The sequence below is a fragment of the Canis lupus genome, chromosome 13, assembly GCF_011100685.1.
Source record: "Canis lupus familiaris isolate Mischka breed German Shepherd chromosome 13, alternate assembly UU_Cfam_GSD_1.0, whole genome shotgun sequence".
NCBI lineage: Eukaryota > Metazoa > Chordata > Mammalia > Carnivora > Canidae > Canis > Canis lupus.
In genome coordinates, this window is record NC_049234.1 from 38,779,613 (window position 1) to 38,800,685 (window position 21,073).

At 50.4% G+C, this 21,073-nt stretch overlaps 1 protein-coding gene across 4 annotated transcripts in view; it reads right to left on the minus strand.

Moving 5' to 3' along the window:
• ARHGAP39 (Rho GTPase activating protein 39) overlaps window positions 1–8,072 on the minus strand; it is an 89,209-nt gene extending 81,137 nt beyond the window's left edge. For all 4 annotated transcript variants that reach the window (XR_005368933.1, XR_005368934.1, XM_038555876.1 and 1 more), the window contains exon 1: window positions 8,006–8,072. The gene's annotated coding sequence lies outside the window, so the exon portion shown is untranslated. The remainder of the gene's footprint in view (window positions 1–8,005) is intronic.
• Between the last annotated feature and the right edge of the window lie 13,001 nt (window positions 8,073–21,073).

Here is a 21,073-nt window from a genome sequence, read left to right on the forward strand (position 1 = left end):
AGAGAGAGAGAGAGAGGCAGAGACACAGGCAGAGGGAGAAGCAGGCTCCATGCACTGGGAGCCCGACGTGGGATTCGATCCCGGGTCTCCAGGATCGCGCCCTGGGCCAAAGGCAGGCGCCAAACCGCTGCGCCACCCAGGGATCCCTATTACATCTTTTTTAAAAATGAGCAAAGGACAGATGCCTGGGTGGCTCAGCCGTTCGGTGCCTGCCTTCAGCTCAGAGCATGACCCTGGGGTCCTGGGATCGAGTCCCTCGTGGGGATCCCCGCAGGGAGCCTGCTTCTCCCTCTGCCTGTGTCTCTGCCTCTCTCTGTCTTTCATGAATAAATAAATAAAATCTTTAAAAAAAAAAAAAAAAGAGCAAAGAACCTGAATGGACATTTCTCCAAAGCTGACATATAAACTGCCAACAAGCACATGAAAAGATACTCAACATCATTAGCTAGCAAGGAAACGCAAATCGAAACCACAATGAGACCCTACTTCACACCCACTGGGTTGGTTATAATAAAAAAGACACTCAGGGGCCCGAGTGGCTCAGCTGGTTAAGTGGTGAAGCGTCTGACTCTTGATTTGGGCTCAGGTCATGATCTCAGGATTGTAAGATCAAGCCCCACAGCAGGCTCAGCGCTTGCAGCAGTCTACCTAAGCTTCTCCTCCTCCTGTCCCCCAGCCCTCTCACCTCCACCCCTGCTCATGAGCACACCCTCTCTCTTAAAAAAAAAAAAAAAAAAAAAAAAAGACAAAATAACAAGTGTTGGAGAGGATGTGGAAAAACTGGAACCTTTACATGCTAGTAGCAGGAATTTAAACTTTGGCGCTTCTTCAAAAATAACCCTAGAGCTACCGTAAGATGTAGCAATTTCACTCTTAGGTAAACACCCCAAAGAAATGAAAACATATGCAAACACTGGTTCTCCAATATGTACAAACACTTGTTCACAAATATGTACAAACAGCAGCATTATTCATGATAGCCAAAAAGTGGAAATAACTCAAAAGTCAGTAACAATGAATGGAAAAATAAAATGTGGTACAGTCATAGGATGGAATATTACTCAGCCATAAAAGGCTGAATGCGTTACCCCAGCACACCAAGCAGCAGCACGGCGTCCGCAGAGACCAGCAGCTCAAGACAATCCCTCCTATCACCCTCCACATGTAACCATCAAGCCCTATCGATGTGACACCTCTGCCGACCTCTCCGCCTCCACCCCACGTTCACTCCTGAACCTGTTTCTGTATCTTCATCTCCAATTCACTCCTGATGTGACAGCCAGGGTAAGGCTTCCAAAAGACTGCCTTCTGACATGTCCTGTAGTTGGTGGGGTCTGGCTGCCCACCCACCTCGCCCCTCTCCCAGGCTCCCACTCCATGAGCCCTGCTGCCCCCAGGGCGCCGTATGAGCTAATCCTCCTCCCCACTCTCCAACCATAATGTGGCTTCAAACTCAATCTTGTGCCCAATTAATACACCTGAACACCCAGTCACAGAGTCCCCTCCTTTCTAGATGAGATACCCTTTCTTCCAGAAAGCCTATCTAAACTTTGTTCATTCCAGGCCCAGCTAGTCGCCACTGCAGGCATCTCCTCAAGACCCTACGCTTGCCTCTACCACTGCTGTCTACATGAGGTTATCATAATCCACTCTCGTGTGTCCGCACCAGGGGGTCTGGTCTGTCTCCATCTCAGGACACTGACAAGAGGCTGGCACACAGCAGGTGACAGGAGAGACCAGGAGCAGGATACACGTGGGCGGGCCTGTCGACACAGAACCAGATGTCAAGTCTTGACAAACCAGTGGAGAAGCCGTCTACTCGTGAGCAGCCCCCATCCTGGGCCCCAGCGGCCACGGGCAGGAAGGCCCAAACTGTTCCTGGACAGCTACCTGTGGTCCTCACACACCCCTGTGAATGAAGGTCTTTGAGACCCACAGAGTTACTCCCTTCTAACTTTTAGGAACCAGAGGTGGGATCCCTGGGTGGCGTAGCAGTTTGGCACCTGCCTTTGGCCCAGGGCGCTATCCTGGAGACCCGGGATCAAATCCCACATCGGGCTCCCGGTGTATGGAGCCTGCTTCTCCCTCTGCCTATGTCTCTGCCTCTCTCTCTCTCTCTCTGTGACTATCATAAATAAATAAAAATTTATTTTTTAATAAATTAATTTGTTATTGTTCAAATAAATAAAAATTAAAAAAAAAAAAAAAAAGGAACCAGAGGTTACTTCATGGATTTCCCAGAGTTGGAAGAAATAAGAATCTTAATAGCATAGCTGAATTGCGAATACAAAATATAATGGCCAGCACCACAATTAAACAAAAAAACAATGAGTCCAGAAGCTGCCTCGCCTTTATTAGTGACATACGCAAGCTGATGCACAAATAATGAGAGAACTGTGGGCTGGGGAAGTTTATATTGTACATGCTTCGTCACACTCCTAACTGCTAGGAAGAATGTGCTAGCCACCACAGAAATACCAGGGAATGGTGGAAAGGTCTCTACTAGAAAACCATTGGCAGCGTCTTAGGGACAGTATTACTGTAAAGCTCAACCCAGGAAGGAGGTCCCAGCCACTCTGAGAGGAACCCCAAGAAATGACCAGGAGAGAGGCTCCTGCCCTGTCTGCTGACCGGAAGGAGTGGATCCAGTTTTGTCATCTGTGAAATGGTGTGAAAAGGAGGGGCGCCTCGGTGGACTGCTGTGAGGATGGGGGGAACTGGTACATGGAAAGGGCTTTGGATAACATGTGGTGGTCCCTGTACACTGTCGGTATTACAGGAGTCCCCCTTTATCCACGGGACATGCTTCAGACCCCCAGTGGGTGTCTGAAACTCCAGATAACACCTAACTGTATATACTGTTTTTTCCTACATATATATATACCTGGGATAATAAAGTTTAATTCATAAATCAGGCACAATAAAAGATTAACAATAATAAACTAGAACAATTATTAATAATACACCATAAAAGAGTTATGTCAATGTGGGGAAAAGAAAAAAAAAAAAAAGACCAAGAGAAGAAACAAGACAGACAAAGGCACAGGGTCAAAAAGGAAAATCAGCTGAATACCCGAAGCTGGGGTGACTGGTTTACACTGCAGCCAGGAACATGGGGCTTGCTGGTCTTCCCCCAGTGTACACAAGGACAGAAAACGGGCTCCGCTGACTCGTCTGCCTCTTGGTGTTAAAACTAATTTTTAAAGCCTCGTGCACATACAACACTCAGTACCTTACAGGACCCTCCAGGATTCAGTCGTGCTGCAGCCTTACAACACCCCTGGAAAATAAACAGGACAGACATCCTCTAATCCGCACACAAAAGCCCAGGCTCGGATGTTAAACTGTTCAGCTGTGATCAGCTGCACTGGTCAGGGATGGAGTCAAAGCTGAAGGCTAGTCTTCTGTAGCATCAGCGACACCTGGCAGTCAGAAGCCGACCAGGGATTTACGGCTCACTCCCCAAGCCGCCCAGTGGGCCTTTCCTCACAACCCCGGGACGGCGTCAACACCAAGACTCCCTGTGGGCTCCCACCCTGGAATGCTCCCTTCTGAAAAATCCCAGTCCCTCTTGTTCCTAACAGCTTTATTGAGGTATAATTCACATACCTAAAATTCACCCATTTAAGGTGGACAACACACAGCCTTCACCACAGGCAATTACAGGATACTTTCATTATCCCCCAAATAACCCCAAATCTCTTAGCTGTAACCCCTCAGGCTCAGACAACCACTAATCTACTTTCTATCTATGGATTTGCCTACTCTGGACATTTCACGCAAATGAAATCATACAATATGTGGATTCTTATGTCTGGCTTCTTTCGCTCAGCACAATGTTTTGAGATCCATCCATGTCGTAGCATGAATCAGTACCCCATTTTTTTTATTGCCAAATAATATTCCATTCCATGGACAGACCACATTTTGTTTATCCATTCATGTGTTGCTGGACGTTTGGGTTTTTTCCAATTTTTGGCTATTATGAATAGCTGCTGCTGTGAACATCTGTGTACAAGTATTTGTGCGATAGTGTTCTCCTAGTTACTCTTATCTATAAGAACACACAAAAAGTGAGCCAATTTCCAACTGAGAAACTCATTTAACCTGATCATACCATATTGTTTAAGATCTAGATAACTGGGAAAAATAAATGACCACAGGAAGTACAAAGATAAAGACATGAAGATATAAGAGCAAAACTTGATCTAATGGAATAAATAATGATTAAGGAAAGAAGTGCTATTTCTAGGGATGGGTCCTACAGGGATATTCCCACATTACCAAGCTCTGTATCTGCAAACTTACTTGTGACTGCACAAAATGTGGTATTCAGCATTAGGGGCTACTGAGATAAATCATAGCACCTCCATGCAGCCAAACACAATGCAGCCACGTAAGAAAATGAACTGGGAAATGTACTGATATGGGATGACTTCCCAAACATATTTAGTTAAAAATGGCAAGGTTCAGAAACTTTTTGGAAAAGAGTAGGAAAAAAAGCATTTGCTCTTATAGGTATAAAGTATCTCTAGAAGGAGATACAGTAGGTGCCTCCAGGGGACCAGGCTCCTGGGTCCAGAACAGAAGTGACATTGTGCGGTATTTTCCACTGTGAACATGAATATATTATCTATCCTAAGAGAACTTGTTTTAACCTTTCAAGAAGCAAAAATAAATAGAATCTATGAGAATTAAAAAAATTATACTTAAGAAAGAAGAAAAGAGGCTCTGGGTCATTCTAAGCAGCCCAAATGGAGGAAACAAATAAGGGAGCTGCTCCCACTGCTGTGTTAATCCTCCTCTGGGGTGAAACCTGCCCAAATCCACCATCTTTCCTGAGGTCAATGCCCTAAGAAAATGTTGCAAAGAGACACTGAGAATACAAAGGTTTCTTTTGCCCTCAAAGACCTCCCAGTGCAGAGGGGAGACAACTCTGATTTGTGCAGTGACCAAAGGTGCAGCTCACATACCACGGGATGCAGAAGTTGTTCTGAGTGAAGGAAGGCATCAGACAGGCTCGTCCTGGGGCAAGCCCCCTTGAGGGCCAAAGGAGGTGAAGAGGCCACTCAAGCTTTGCTTGTTTTGAGAGGAGCGGGGGGAGGAGGGAGCGGAGCAGAGCCTGGCCTTTGCAGCTCCGGCTGCTGTCGCTGGAGAGCAGAGCGTGAGTCAGGGGCACACAGGGAAAAGCAGTCTAAGAGGCATGTGGAGCCAGGCAGGCGTGCGGGGCAGAGGAGCAACCAGCTGGACACCCTCTGGGCCTGCTCTTCAGAGAGCACGCTGGCTGCATACCTGTCCCGTGCACCGTAGGACGCTGAGCAGCACCCCAGCCTCCACACATTTAGAGCCAGTAGCACATGCCCCAAGGTGGAACAATCAAACCCTTCTCCAGATGAACAGCCTCTGGGTGGGAACCACTGCTCTCAACACGTCACCTGAGCAAGTCACCTGAGCAGTTACGGGGAAGACAGAAGAGAGGGAGCCCACCCAGAAGGCACAGCCATCACGGGCACAGGCCCTGGACGATAAATCTGAGGAAGGATAAATTTGCTGACTACTTAGGAGGTACAATGAGGAGGGCCTGCAGCAAAGAAATGTGGTCCTAGGGGAGGACCTAGGACACCAAGCTCTTCAGAGTAGCGATCAACCAGATGATGGTCCCAAAGCACCCAAGGACTGAGGCCAGAGGTGAAGGAGGAGGCAGGGTCTTAAAAGCCTAAAGGGCTTTTGCATCCAGAGGCTGGCTGCAAAGTCTGAGGCTGAGGGCAGAGTCTGGCTGGCACCGTTGCCCTGGGTGAGACCACCCAGACAGAGAACGAAGCAGGCCCTTTTTTTCCTTTGTGAGGGACAGCCCACCCCAGCGCGCATGCAGGAGAAAAAGCTAGGATGGACATTTTAAAATCTGTCTTTAGATATTTTAAATTTTGCTCACATAAGCTGCTTTGTCACTATATGTTCTGAACATTAAACCCCATTAATGGGGCACCTGGGTGGCGCAGTGGTTAAGCATCTGCCTTCAGCTCAGGGTGTGGTCCTGGGATCAAGTCCCTCATCGGGCTCCCTGTGAAGAGCCTGCTTCTCCCTCTGCCTGGGTCTCTGTCTCTCTCTGTGTGTCTCATGAATAAAAAAAAATAAAATCTTTTTTAAAAATTAAAAAAAATAGGGATTCCTGGGTGGCGCAGCGGTTTGGCGCCTGCCTTTGGCCCAGGGCGCGATCCTGGTAGACCCGGGATCGAATCCCACATCGGGCTCCCGGTGCATGGAGCCTGCTTCTCCCTCCGCCTGTGTCTCTGCGCCTCTCTCTCTCTCTGTGACTATCATAAATAAATAAAAATTTTTAAAAATTAAAAAAAAATAAACCCCATTTGTGCCCAAAGACTCTAAAGTGGAAGGACCCCCCCCCCCGCCCACCCCACCCCCCCCGACACACACACCAAGTCTTAGTGTCACAGGTTTAAAGGAGATGAGGTATGGTCATCAAGAGTAAGTCTAAAATACTCTCCCTAGATCTGAGAAAGAGAATCATCTCCTTGGGAATGACTTTTCCTTCTTTGCTCTGAAGCAGGTTCAATTTTATTTTTTCCAACAGCTTAGCAAGATACCATGTTACAGAACTAGTATTCCAAGTTCTCACTCTGTTGCTTATGTCCTCACTGCCATTTAAGTTTGTTAATAGTTATCTTTTTTTTTTTTATCCCAAGGATAACACTGTTCAGTAAAACAGCAGTAGCTTCAGCGGTTTAAATCAGAGAATTACCCAAGAACTGCTCTAAATCTCATTCCTGTGTATAGAAATGAGACAGATCCGCACCTGCCCCAAGGACAGTAAGTACCGCAACATACTAGAGTGGCTCCTTGGCAGGTTTTTTCTTCTAAAAGTATCTGATGTGACAACTTCTGCATCACAAACCCATAGTAACTGATACATAACATGTCTAAGTATATAGATGTGTTCTGCATTTCCCTTTATAATGACTCGGTTTTTGCAAATACGACCACAACTGGCTTGAGTAAGAAAATAGAGCCAAAGACTTCAAGCGAATGTAAAACCAAGACGGTGACACTAGGAGCCACTGAAGAGCCAGGAGCCCAGCAGAGGGGCCCTGGGAACCCGGTGTCCGCGGCGCTGACCCCGACAGGTGCGGCGCGCGCCACACGGCGACTGCCTGGCCCCGGCTGCGTCCTCACAACCAACCCGGGAGCCCAGTGTTACTGCTGTTCCCATTTTTCAGATGGGAAACCAGAGGCACGGAGTACAAAGCCAGGAGAGCCCGGCCCCGGAGCCCGCCCCTCTGCACCCCGATCCCCGGCCTCCCGCGAGGCCTCCCGCGGGGCGAGGTGCGGGCGAGGGCGACCGGCCACCGGGCCTGCGCCAGGACGTTTCGCGGGATGAGTCTCCTTTGCAGTCACGCCTCAGGTCGCGGCTCGTTCCCCTCCCCCGGCGAGGCGCACACCTGGCTCCTTGCGCAAGGGCAGCCGCGGCCGGGAACCACCTGCTGGTACCGGGCGCCGCGGGCCGCGAGGCCGAGCACCGCCGTTGGCTTCGGACACGAGCGCCCATTGTCCGCGCCCTGGGGCGCCGAACCCGGCAGCAGGCTTGTGCGGAGGTCACCGGAGGTCGGTTCCAGCCCGCGCCGCCGGCGGCTGCGGAGGGCGCCGCATTTCTGCGGAAGGTTGCGCAGCGGCGGCGGCTGCGGGCGTGTGACGTGCGGCTCCGGCACCGCGGCCTCCGCGTTTTAAGATAAAAGACGCCCCGACCCCCGAGACGCGCGGCGTCCTCGCTCGACCGCCGCCCCGCGCCCCCGGACAAAGCGGCCCGCGCCCCGCGCCCCGGCCAGGTGCGCCAGCCCGCCCCGCCCGCCCGGCACACCCACGCGCCCGCCGTCGCCGCGGGCCCGGCTCTCCGCGAGGCCCGTCCGGGGACCTCCCCGAGGCCGGGCGGGGGCCGCAGCGCCGGCCTCTCCGCCATCTTCCCGGCCGCGCCGCCCACCGCCCGCGCTCTCACCGGCCGGCTGCTCGCCGCCGCCCTGCATCCCGGCCCGCGCCTCGGCTCTCCGCGGCTCTCCCGCCGCCGCCGCCGCTGCAGCAGCTGCCCGCGCGGTCCGCCTCCTGCGCCGCCGCCGCTGCCGCCGCCGCCGCCGCCAGCCCAGGGCGCCGCCGCCGCGCGTCCTCCCGTCACCAGCGCAACCCCCCGCCTCCGGCCCCGCCCCCGCGGCCCCCGCTCCCGCCGCCAGGGGGCGCCCCTCGGCCCGGGTGCGCCTGCGCCGGCGCGCGGCATGCCGGGAGGGGCCGGGGCGGGGGGCGGGGGGCGCGCGGCCTGCCGGGAGGGGGGCGGGAGGGCGGGGCCGAGAGCGGGGGAGGGGCGCGCGGCCTGCCGCAAGCGGGGCGGGGGGCGGGGGCGCGCGGCCTGCCGGGAGGGGGGTGGGGCCGGGGGCGGGGGGCGCGCGGCCTGCCGGGAGCGGGGCCGGGGGGCGCGGGGGCGCGGGGCGCGGGGGCCGGGCGCGCGGCCTGCCGGGAGGGGGCGCGCGGCCTGCCGGGAGGGGGCGGGGTCTGCCCGCAGGTGGACGCGGGGCCGGGAACCCGTTGTGGGGCGGACCCGGGCCCACCCGCCCTGCGTGCTGGCCGCGCAGACCCTCCCGTCGGTGCGGAGGGCGGCGAGCGCCTGGGACGTGGGCGCGGGGAGCTTCCCCTCCCGCGGCGGTGCGGACGCGCCCAACCCCCGGCGCCCCTTCCCGGGCTCGGGACGTCCCGTTGCACGCCCTTGCGCAGGTGGGCGGCCCCTGGCGTGTGGCCACCTCGCCGGTCCCGGGGCGCGCTCCAGCGTCCGCGCCTCCCGCGGGGCTTCACGCCGGAACCGCCATCACCTGTGTCCGTGGCCAAAAGTCGCGTTTGCTTCGGCTCCAGAGCTCGCCCGCGGCTGCACCCGCCCCACTCCGGCCCCCCGTCCTGCAGCTCAGCCTCCCCGCCCCACTCCTGCCCCCCACCCCCGGCCTGCAGCCCAGCCCCCCCCCCCCCCGTCTTGCAGCTCAGCGCCCCCCCCCCCCCCCGTGCCCTGCTGCTGGGAGCACTCTGACCCCCTCCCCCGGCCTGCTCAGTGCTGTGCCCCACTGCTAGGAGCGCCCCCACACCTCCCATCCCCACGTGGAGGACTGGTCTCTAGCTCTCTCTCCGCTGTAGGCCCCTGAGGACCCCCGCCGTGCGTGGACCCAGCCATTCCCCAGCATGACCACTGGGGAAACATCACACAACCAGGCTGGCTGGCTTCACTTTAAACTTAAAATGAGTGCATCACACTTCCTTGCAATTTGGTGATTTTCTCTGGTGGGGTAAGTCCCTCACCCTCCAAGTGACCAGAACGGCTCTGGCCTCTCTCGTTGAGCCTCAGACATGAGACCAAAACTCTTCTTACCACCAAACCCAAAGAGCCACCCACCTCTGTCCCCTGACCTTCACCTTCCCTCCGGAAGACAGGCATAGTTTCGCTGCTGCTGCCTGAGGCGGGCCCTTCCCTCCGCTCCCTCTTGAATTCTCAAAGATATTGCTTAGCCATCTCCTCCCCTAAAGACCTTTCTCTAATATTTCCACGAGCATACAAATTCACTCTGATATTTTTCATTAGAAAAAAAAAAAAAAAAAAAAGCTGTAGGGCAGCCGGGTGGCCCAGCGGTTAGCGCCGTCTTCGGCCCAGGGCGTGATCCTGGAGACCTGGGGTCGAGTCCCAAGTAGGGCTCCCTGCATGGAGCCTGCTTCTCCCTCTGCCTGAGTCTCTGCCTTTCTCTCTCTCTATCATGAATAAATGAATAAAATCTTAAAAAACAAAACAAACAAACAAAAAAACCTTTAACTCCACATCCCCCTCGGGCTCCCTGGTGACTCTGTTGCTCAAGAGGCTTGCTTGCACCTTTTATCTCCTTCTCTTCTCATCCTCTAATTCCATGGAACACGTCCCTGTTTAGATCACGTGTTGCTGACTCCAGTGTACTTTTTCCCTGCTGTCATCTGGTTGTCCCGGCAGGATGGTCCAACATGTTAAGTCTGAGTTGCTTTTGTTTTTTTTTTTCATATGTCTTTTTATTTTTATTATTATTATTTTTATGATAGTCCCAGAGAGAGAGAGAGAGAGAGGCAAAGACATAGGCAGAGGGAGAAACAGGCTCCATGCACCTGTGGGATTCGATCCCGGATCTCCAGGATCGCGCCCTGGGCCAAAGGCAGGCGCTAAACCGCTGCGCCACCCAGGGATCCCATGAGTTGCTTTTGTTGATGGGAGCATTGGATCTGCAAGTTTGGGGCTCAGAGGATGTGACTCTGTGTATTATCTGCTTGTAACACAGTAAGAGGCCAGTATTTTGGCTAAGGACAGCAGCTGTCATATGGCCACATATACTAGAAAGGTGCACACACCTACTTTGGGGCTTCAAGAAGGTGGCCAAAGACTGCTCCATAATCCTCTGCCCTTCACCATTGCAGGTAAGTGGGAGCTAGGAAGTGACAGGGTGAATGAAAGTTTCCTTGGAAAAAGATGTAGACCTACTAGTTTATTTCCTTCCCCACCTCTTGCCAAACATAGGTGAAAGTATGGAAAAATATGTTAAAGCGGGAAATGATCCAAAATAAAACCAAGATGGAAAAAAAAAAAACTAAGATGGAAATTTACCATCAGATGAAGCAACTGAAGTGCAAATCATTACCAAGGCAAAAAGGAGATTACATTCTGTTAAAGAAGAGACTACAAATAATTAACAATATTCTTAACTTTATAACTGCCAGTTATTTTGCCAGCAAAATGGGTTTATTTAGTAATAGCGGAAAATTGTAATTCAAGATAAGCAAGCAAAAGCAAAACTGCAGGTAGGTGAGCCGCAGAGCACAGGAGAGCAAAGCTCTGGTACAGGGGAAAGGGGGAGAAAGTGGCATCTGCGGCGACCGACGAGGCGCATCTCCCTTCCCATCGTCTCCTCAGGCTGGAGGGGGCTGAGCTCCCCCTGCCGGCCTCCCGGCGCATCGGAAACAGGGTCTCCTCTATGCAGTTTCACAGTTCACCCCTAAACAACACGGCTCCAACCGTGTGCGTCCACTTATAGGGGGATTTTTTTTTTCAAAAGTGTGTTAGAAAATTTTTTGGAGATTTGTGACAATTTGAAAAAATGTACAAACTGTGTAGTCTAGAAATATAAAAAAATGTTAAGTATGTGAGGAATGTATAAAATATATAAGTACTAGTCTATTTTATCATTTGCTACCATAAAATATATACAAACTTATTATAAAAGGTTACAATTTGGGACGCCTGGGGCAGCCCGGGTGGCTCAGCGGTTTAGGGCCGCCTTCAGCCCGGAGCGTGATCCTGGAGACCCGGGATCGAGTCCCACGTTGGGCTCCCTGCATGGAGCCTGCTTCTCCCTCTGCCTGTGTCTCTGCCTCTCTCTCTGTGTGTCTCTCATGAATAAATAAATGAAATATTTTAAAAACATATAAATAAATAAATTTTAAAAATTTGGGACGCCTGCGTGGCTCAGCGGTTGGGCGTCTGCCTTTGGCTCAGGGCGTGACCCCGTGGTTCGGGATTGGGTCCCGCAGCGGGCTCCCTGAGTGGAGCCCGCTTCTCCCTCTGCCTGTGTCTGCCTCTGTGTGTGTGTGTGTGTGTGTGTGTCTCATGAATAAATAAATCTTTAAAAAAAAACTAGGCTTCCTACCTAACCTACTTGTCATCCTGCCCCAGAAATACTGTCTCCGAAATTTTCTGGTCAGCACCAATAAGGTGATCTGTCACATGCGTCTTTCCATCCTCCAAGAAGATGCAATAATCCACATACTAAGAACTTTTTGTCCCCAAATGAAGGTGACCTAAGCCTAAAATAATCCTTTTTTTTCCATTTATGACTTACTTCCCTGCTCTGCTTTCAAAAACCTTTCTCTTTCTGTAGCACTTTAGAGTTCCACTCTATTTGCTACATACTTGATTCATGAATCACTTAATAAAGCCGTTTAGATCTTCAAATGTACTTGGTCGAATTTTTTTTTTAACAGTACATACTGTACTACTGTGATAGATATCGGCCACCTCCTGTTGCTTTGTGGTGAGCCCAAGTGTCCCGAGGATCCACTGAAAACACCATGTGACATCAATCACTCTACATCAGTGCTTTGTCCCTCCAGTAGACTACACAGTAAAGATGATCTCTTGTGGTTCTCTGTATTTTTTTTCTCGTGTATTTTTCATTGTATTTAGTGCAACACCATAAACCTCCAATAACACTAAGAGACCCATACGAATGCCAATGATGGCATAATGATGCCAAGTGTGCTTCCAAGAAGCAGGAAAAAAACCACGATGTTACCAAAAAAAGTTGAATTGTTTGATATGTACTGTAGATTGAGGTCTGCAGCTGCTGTTGGCCCCCATCTCAAGATAAATCCAGCATGAGGACCACTATAAAAAGAGAAAAGGGGAGCAGCACCTGGCTGGCCCAGTCTGTATAGCATGTGACTCTTGATCTCAGGGTTGTGTGTTCAAGCCCTGCTTTGGACATAGAGCTCACTGAAAAAGGGAGAAAGAGAGAAGGAAATCATGGAGCTGTTGCTGCAACTATGCCAGGAAGAATGAATATCTTGCAAATTTTGTGAAATACCTTGTTATCTCATACTGAAAATGCAGCTTTTATGTAGGTGCAGGACTGCTATGTGGCATACCTATAGGCTCTGATATGATTTGAGAAAAAGCCACATCACTCTATGACAAATTGATGTAAAAAGATCTAAAGCTGGATGATTTAATGCCAGCAAAGGATGGTTTGACAATTTTAGAAAGAGGTTTGTTTGGCTTTGGGATCCCTGGGTGGCTCAGCGGTTGAGCATCTGCCTTCAGCTCAGGTTGTGATCCCAGAGTCCTGGGATCGAGTCCTGAATCGGGCTCCCGAGAGGGAGCCTGCTTCTCCCTCTGCCTGTGTCTCTGCCTCCCGCTCTCTCTTCTCTCTCTCTCTCTCTCTCTCTCTGTCTCTCATGAATAAATAAATAAAATCTTAAAAAAAAAGTGGAACATCATGGGCAAGCTCGTAGATAGTCCTTAGAGAGGCATAAAGTGAGTGATATTAAATATAAAATTAACATGTCAGTTTTCTGTTTTGTACTATTGCTTTCAAAGAATGGTATACAGGGCAGCCCAGGTGGCTCAAGCAGTTTAGTGCTGCCTTCAGCCCAGGGCCTGATCCTGGAGACCCGGGATCTGGAAAGTCCCTGGAAGTCCCATGTCGGGCTTCCTGCATGGAGCCTGCTTTTCCCTCTGCCTGTGTCTCTGTGTCTCTCTCTCTCTCCCTGTTTCTGTCATGAATAAATAAATAAAATATTTTGGGATCCCTGGGTGGCGCAGCGGTTTAGCGCCTGCCTTTGGCCCAGGGCGCAATCCTAGAGACCCGGGATCGAATCCCACGTCGGGCTCCCGGTGCATGGAGCCTGCTTCTCCCTCTGCCTATGTCTCTGCCTCTCTCTCTCTCTCTGTGTGTGTGTGACTATCATAAATAAATAAAAATTTAAAAAAAATAATAAAGGGATGTTTAAAAAAAATTAAAAAAAAAAGAATGGTGGGATCCCTGGGTGGCGCAGCGGTTTGGCGCCTGCCTTTGGCCCAGGGCGCGATCCTGGAGACCCGGGATCGAATCCCACGTCGGGCTCCCGGTGCATGGAGCCTGCTTCTCCCTCTGCCTGTGTCTCTGCCTCTCTCTCTCTCTGTGACTATCATAAATAAATAAAAATTAAAAAAAAAAGAATGGTATACAAATGTACAGAAACGTACAGTACAATGCATCCCTCTGTCCCCTAGTTGGAGGAAACGTGTATCAGCCTGTCATCATGGGTAAGCGGGTTTTTACAAAGGTAAATTTCCAATACTGTAGTATAAGTAGGACTATAGTGCTGCAGGCCATAATGATTTTATAACAAATCATTTACTAGTGTATATGCTAGGCTCCTGTGAGGCAATCGTATCAGTTCCGCTAGGCTCCCATAAAGCAGTCACATTACTGCTTCGTCATTATCAATGCATAGATTGTTCAACCTGGAAATAAATATGAGAAATGAAGATTATCTTTTCATGTTTGCTAGCTAGTGCTAGTAATATCTATAATATGTACAGTGTCTTGTATCATATAAGACGATATTGCTGTAGGTACAGACAATTCATCTTGCTACTGGACAATCTAAATGCATAATCAATACAGTACAGTAACAAATTTATTTTCTCTTATGATTTTTGGGTTTTTAAAAATACAGTGTGGTATTATTTTCAGGTCTACAATATAGTAATCTGACAATCCTATCCATTACTCAGTGCTCATCATGATAAATGTACTTTTAATCCCCTTATCTATTTCATCCATCTCCCATCCACCTCCCTTCTGGCACCCATCAGTTTGTTACCTGTATTCTGGAGTCTGTTTTTTGTCTTATTTTATTTTGTTTGCTCATTTGTTTTGTTTCTTAAACTCCACATATGAGTGAAATTATACAGTATTTGTCTCTCTCTGACATTCCACTTAGAATTATATCCTCTAGGTCCATCCATGTTGTTGCAAATGGCAACATCTTTCTTTTTGGTGGTTAAGTAATATTCCATTGTGTACATATACCACATCTTCTTTATCCACTTATCTGTTGGTGGGAATTTGGATTGCTTCCATTATCTTGGCTATTATAAATAATGCTAATAAACACAGGGGCAAATCTATCTTTTCAAATTAGTGCTTCTGTTTTTATTGAATAAATATCCGGTAGTGAAATTACTGGATCATATGGGAATTCTATTTTTAATTTTTTGAGGAACTTCTATACTCTTTTCCACAGTGGCAGCACCAATTTACATCCCTGCCAACAGCACACAAAAGTTCCTTTTTTTCCACATTCTTGCCAACACTTACAGTATTTTTTCTTGTGTTTTTAATTTTAGCCATCCTGACAAGTGTAAGGTGGTATTTCATTGTCATTTTGATTTTCATTCCCCTGGTGATGAGTGATGTTAAGCATCTTTTCATGTGTCTATTGGCTATCTGCATGTCTTCTTTGGAAAATTGTCTATTCAGGTCCTCTAGCTCATTTTTAAAAAAAAATATTTTATCTATTTATTTATGAGAAACACAGAGAGAGAGGGGCAGAGACACAGGCAGAGGGAGAAGCAGGCTTCACACAGGGAGCCCGATGTGGGACTTGATCCAGGGTCTCTAGGGTCACACCCTGGGCTGCAAGCGGCACCAAACCACTGAGCCACCGGGACTGCCCCTGTGTAAAATTTTAAAATATATTTTTTTATAGTAAACGCTTGCCAGATATAGCATTTGTAATATCTTCTTCCATTCAATAGGTTGACTTTTTGTTTTGCTGATGATTTCCTTCACTGGGCAAAGATTTTTATTTTAGTGTTGTCCCAATAGTTTAATCTTATGATTTTCTTTTTTTTTCCTTTTTTAAAAAATATTTTATTTATCTATTCATGAGAGACAGAGGGAGATGCAGGCTCCACGCAGGGAGCCCAACATGGGACTCAAACCCGGGTCTCCAGGATGAGGCCCTGGGCCGAAGGGGGCGCTATACCGCTGAGCCACCCGGGCTGCCCACCTTATGATTTTCTTAATGATATTTTCTCTAGCTTATTTTATTGTAAAAATACAGAATATAATAATATAACATACAAAATATGTGTTGATTATGTTATAGATCAGGCTTCCAGTCCACAGGAGCCATTAGTAGTGGAGTTTTTAAGGAGTTAAAGTTACATGTGGGTTTCCAGCTGCACAGCATGTTGGTGCCCCAACCCGTGTTTTTCAAGGCTTAGTTATATAAGCAGAACTTTGCATTGTGTTTACACTTGAAACATGCCTCCCATCCTTTCACTCATTCATGCAACAAATGCTTTTTGTGTGCCACCTGTGTGCAGGCATTCTTTTAGGTGCTGAGGTTAAGAGCTAGCGAAGCCAAGTCTTTGTATTTGTGGCATTTGTGTTTTGGTTTAGGAGAACATTCCAGATTTTTTTTAAGATTTTATTTATTCATGAGAGACACACACAGGCAGAGACCCAGGCAGAGGGAGAAGCAGGCTCCCTGTGGGGAGCCCGATGCGGGACTTGATCCCAGCACCCCAGGATCACACCCTGGGCTGAAGGCAGACGCTCAACCGCTGAGCCACCCGGTCGTCCCATGTTCCAGTTTTCAGAGGAATTCTCTGTCCTTACCTGATCTGCTGCCATATATTTATTTGTTTATTGTCACTCTCCTCATTAGAATGTCAGCTCCAGGGGCAGCGTCGTCCCTCATCACCATCCCAGCGCCAGAGCAGAGCCTGGCATGCAGCAGGCACTCAGCAAGCACCTGTTGAAATGCATTCATGCGTGTCTTTGGTAGTTGGCACCTGCTTTGTGCACAGTGTCACAGAGATGCTATGGAGACCAGCATGAGAAGGCACCTGCCCTCAGAATCTCAGGCCCAGCTAGAGTGATGGACACAAACAACTAACTGTGATTCAAGATAAAATGGGATAAAGTTTTAACAGAAGGGATAAAGCTCTGATCAGGCTGATGTACAAGATGCATGAAAATTTGATTTAGCTTAATCATGAGCGTAACTACTTTTTTTCTCCCTTCACAAGGAAGCTTTAACTTTTCCTTCTGTTTCAGATTCTTAGATCAAGACAAAGCACAGTCAACTCCAAAGGAGAAATCTTGGGACGCCCGGGTGGCTCAGCGGTTTGGTTCCTACTTTCGACCCAGGGTGTGATCCTGGAGACCTGGGATCGAGACCCGTGTTGGGCTCCCTGCATGGAGCCTGCTTCTCCCTCTGCCTGTGTCTCTGCCTCTCTCTCTGTATCTCTCATGAATAAATAAATAAAATCTTTTTTTAAAAAAAGGAGAAATCTTCTGAAGAAGAATTAAAAGGAATAATTCACAACATTTTCCTAATGGTCAATCCAGAGGTGTTTGAGTTTCAACAAGCTTGTGGGGCTGAGACAAGAGCAGAACCCCTGTGGGGAAAAAATCACAGTAAAGGCCAGGAGGAAGCTCTTTTCTCAGAAGAGAGGTTCTGGTCAAGTGTTCAAAACTAATAGGCCAGGGAAATACTAGTAACGTAGCAAATTTGGGGAAAAGTTTGACTCCAGGCACAAACCCGTTGCACCTCAGAGGGACATAACAGGAGAGAGAGCTGGTCAACATGGCAGAGGCTTTCCATGTGATTCAAGCCAGAATGCACACCAAATAGGTCCCAGTGGGTCAAAGTTCAGTGGATGTAATCTGCGTGGGAAGTCTTTCAGCAAGTACTCACAACTTATTCAGCATCAGAAAATTCAAACTAGGAAGAAGCCCAACAGATGTATGAAGTATGGGGAAAAATTAATCAAGACTCAATCCTCATACATCAGAAAATTCAGTGGAGAGAAACTGTAGTCAATGTGACAAAGGCTTTAGAGAGACATCAAAGCCTGTTAAACAACAGAGAATTCACAGTGGAAAAATAACCCCTGTGGCTGTACTGAATTTGGCAAGGCCTTTAGTGGGAATTTGAACTGTCTTAAAATGTTACTGGAGAGAAACCCTGTAAGTATAATGAATGCAGGAATGCTGTTAATCAGAGAATAGATAGCATTAAACATCAGCAAATTCATTCAAGAGAGGACATTTTTGAACGTAGAGTGTGGGAAAAGCTTCAGTCAACCACCACACTTGATTCACCATCAAAGTATACATTCTGAAGAGAAGCCCTGTAAGTGTGACAGGTGTGGAATAGGCTTTGGTCAAACATCCTACCTGGTCAATCATCAAAAAATACACTGGAGAGAAAGCTTTTGTGTGTACCACGTGGGGGAGAGGCTTTGCTCAGATGTCCCACTAGATTCTGCAGCACAGAACACGTTCTGGAAATGAATGTAGCGAATGTGGGAAATCCTTCAGTGAGAGCTCAATACTTACTAGACAGTAGATCGTTCACACCATGGAGATCACGTGTGAATTGAATAGATGTGTCAGGCTCTCAGTGTGAGTTGGCTTCAGGCACACTGCACGATTCCTCCTGGAGGGAAACGCCTCACTCAGGAAGAAGACACGTCCATGAAGACAAACAGGTGGGAAAGTCCTTCGTTGTTTGTTATGCAGCACCTGAGAGTTCCTGTGGGAGAGATCGCTGGGTGTAATGGATGCTGAGGAAGCATTTAGTTGGCTCTTATACCTTGTTTGCAATCAGATAATGCGCAGATAATGCGCAGAGGCTGTAACGGACATGGACGCGAGAGGCTTTTTTGTTTTGTTTATTTTCTTTTTTCTTAATATTTATTTTTTTTTAATTTTTATTTATTTATGATAGTCACAGAGAGAGAAAGAGAGAGAGGCAGAGACATAGGCAGAGGGAGAAGCAGGCTTCCATGCACCGGGAGCCCAACGTGGGATTCGATCCCGGGTCTCCAGGATCGCGCCCTGGGCCAAAGGCAGGCGCCAAACCGCTGCGCCACCCAGGGATCCCCTGTTTTGTTTATTTTCGAGAGGCTTTGGCGTTGTGCGCGGGGCAGCTGGATGGGCCTTGGCAGCCTCTCCCTTTGACCAAACTGCCCAGCGATTGTCGTCCGGGTGGCAGGGCTCTGTAGGCGGCCTGCTGCCCTTAGATCGCGGTGCGGGGTGCAGCAGGGATACCTTCCTCCCACGTTAACCTTAAAAATAAAGTTGACAGTTATTTTACCGGCGAAAGTGGGTTTATCTGGGCACAGCAGGGGATTGCAACCTGGAACACGCAAGCGCTGGCCAGACCCCAGGCGAGTCCACGGAACAGAGGAGGGCAAAGCTGTCTTCGAGGAAAGGGGCGGCCGGGAGAGGCCGCGCCCACGCGAGGTCCGCGAGTGGGGAGTGGGCGACGCTGCAAGCGGCGGGGAGCGCGGGCCTTCCTCCCGCGGGGGCAGCGAGGCTGCGCTGCAGCTTCCGGCCGGGAGTCCCCGCAGCAGGGCGGCCACTGCTGGCCGCGGGCTCCCGTCTGACCGAGCTTTCCTTTTATTTAGTCTTTTTTCTTCTCTTTTAAAGATTTCATTTATTCATGAGAGACCCAGAGAGAGACTCAGACCCGGCAGAGGGCGAAGCGAGCCCGGCGGGGAGCCCGCCGGGGACTGGACCCCGGACTGGGGTCACGCCCGCAGCGCATCCGGCCCCGCGCTGACCCCCAGGCGTCGCTCCTCTCGTCCACACTCGCTCCAGGGGAAGTGTGTAATCCGCGTGACCCGTGACGCGGCCGATCCCCAGCGGCAGCGGCGGGCACTCGAGGCCCAGGCCTCCACAGGGCATGGGAAGGGCAAAGCGCTGGAGTCCGCCTTGGGTCCCTAGAGCTGCCAGCCACCTGGATGGTGACGAACAGAGACTCAGCGTCCGCGTGAAGCCGACCCGGACTGCCCAGCCGCTCCCTGGGCTCCTTGCCGGCTTCTCGGGGGAAGGCCAGGGCCGCCACCTCCACGCAGCCGCTGGGCTTGCCCGAGGGACGCAGAGGGGGCGCGGCACACTTCGCTGTAAACAAGGCCCCTGGGAAAATCACTAGTCCCCCCCCCCCCCAAGCTGAGTCAACATTAGGTATAGAATAGGGTCGTTAAAGTAGAACGTGGTGGCCGCAAAGGCCTCTCGACCTTCGCCCCACGGACACCACAAATGGCTGCTGAACGTCGAGGACTTTTGTGCCAAGGGCTCCTCCCAGAACGCGCGGCCTGAAAACCACCCCTAAATCGAAGGCAAAATGGGAAGAGAAAAGGCTCCTGTGAGAGTCGTTGCCTTCCCGGCGTGCCTCCCGGGGCCAAGCTGCTCTGAGCCTCCTCCGGATCGGAAGTCTTGGCTTTGCACGCGCAGCTCTGGGCAAGGCCAGGCTCTCTCGGTCGTGTGATCCACCAGAGGGGCCTGGACGAGCGAACCAGCCGTGGAAAGAGCTGGGGGCCTGCTGAGGCGGGAAGGGCTCTTGGCGGCGGCGCCGGGGCTCAGACGACCTGAAGGCTGAGCCGAGTGTGGCGCCACCACTGGCTCCTCCCCCTGCGCGCGGGAGACCGGCAAGTGAATCTGCCTGTGACGCCCGGACTTGGCCGAAAGCACGATTCCAGGCCCGCCCGAGCTGACCTGGCTCCTGCCTGCTGCTACTGCTGGTGATGCGGCGGCCGCGGGTATCCCCAAGAACGGGCCCACCCGAGCAGCCCCTCTGGCTTAGCGCTGGGTGTGCAACAGTGAACTGTTGCAGTTTACAAACCGGGTTCTGCTGAGCATCCTACAGCCGGAGAGATGGGAAGCCGCCTACACGGACGGCAACGCCAGTGGAACCGCAGCGCCTGGAACTCAGGACTGCGTCTACCACCAGCTTGTCCAATGGACACGCCTGTGTCTGCCCCTCTGGATGGTGAAAACTTGGCGTCTTAGCACCGTCCCTGCGAGCTGAGGGGACACTGGCACGGCGGCGACCTTTGCTCCAGTGTTACGACTGAAGTCAAGTCTATGCAATTTCACCATCAGGCTTTGAGTGAAACTCTTCCTGAAGACAGTGTGGGCCTCCACGTCAAGAAGCTGCCTGTCAAAAAAAAAAAAAAAAAAAGAAGCTGCCTGTCAGGGCACCCCGGGTGCTCAGCGGTTTAGCGCCGCCTTGGGCCTGGGGCGCGATCCTGGAGTCCTGGGATGGAGTCCCACGTCCGGCTCCCCTGCATGGAGCCTGCTTCTCCCTCTGCCTGGGTCTCTGCCTCTCTCTCTCTCTCTCTCTCTCTCATGAATAAATAAATAAAACGTTGAAAAAAAAAAAACCTGCCTGTCAAAGATGTTTATTATGGCAATGTGGCTGGTGACAGCAAAAATGATCCACCAATGGAAGCAGCTGGCTTCATGGCTCAGGTAATAACCGCAAACCATCGGGGCCAAACCAGTGCTGCCTACGATTGTGTAGCGGGGTGCTCACACATGCCTCCTCTTCCTTGCCCTGTTCTCTCCATCACCCTACCCCACCCCAAGTTGTAGGAAATGCGGCCTTTGTTATGATTTTGATAAATGGTTATCACATCATTTACCACATAATTGCATATATGTCTGGTTTCTCCACT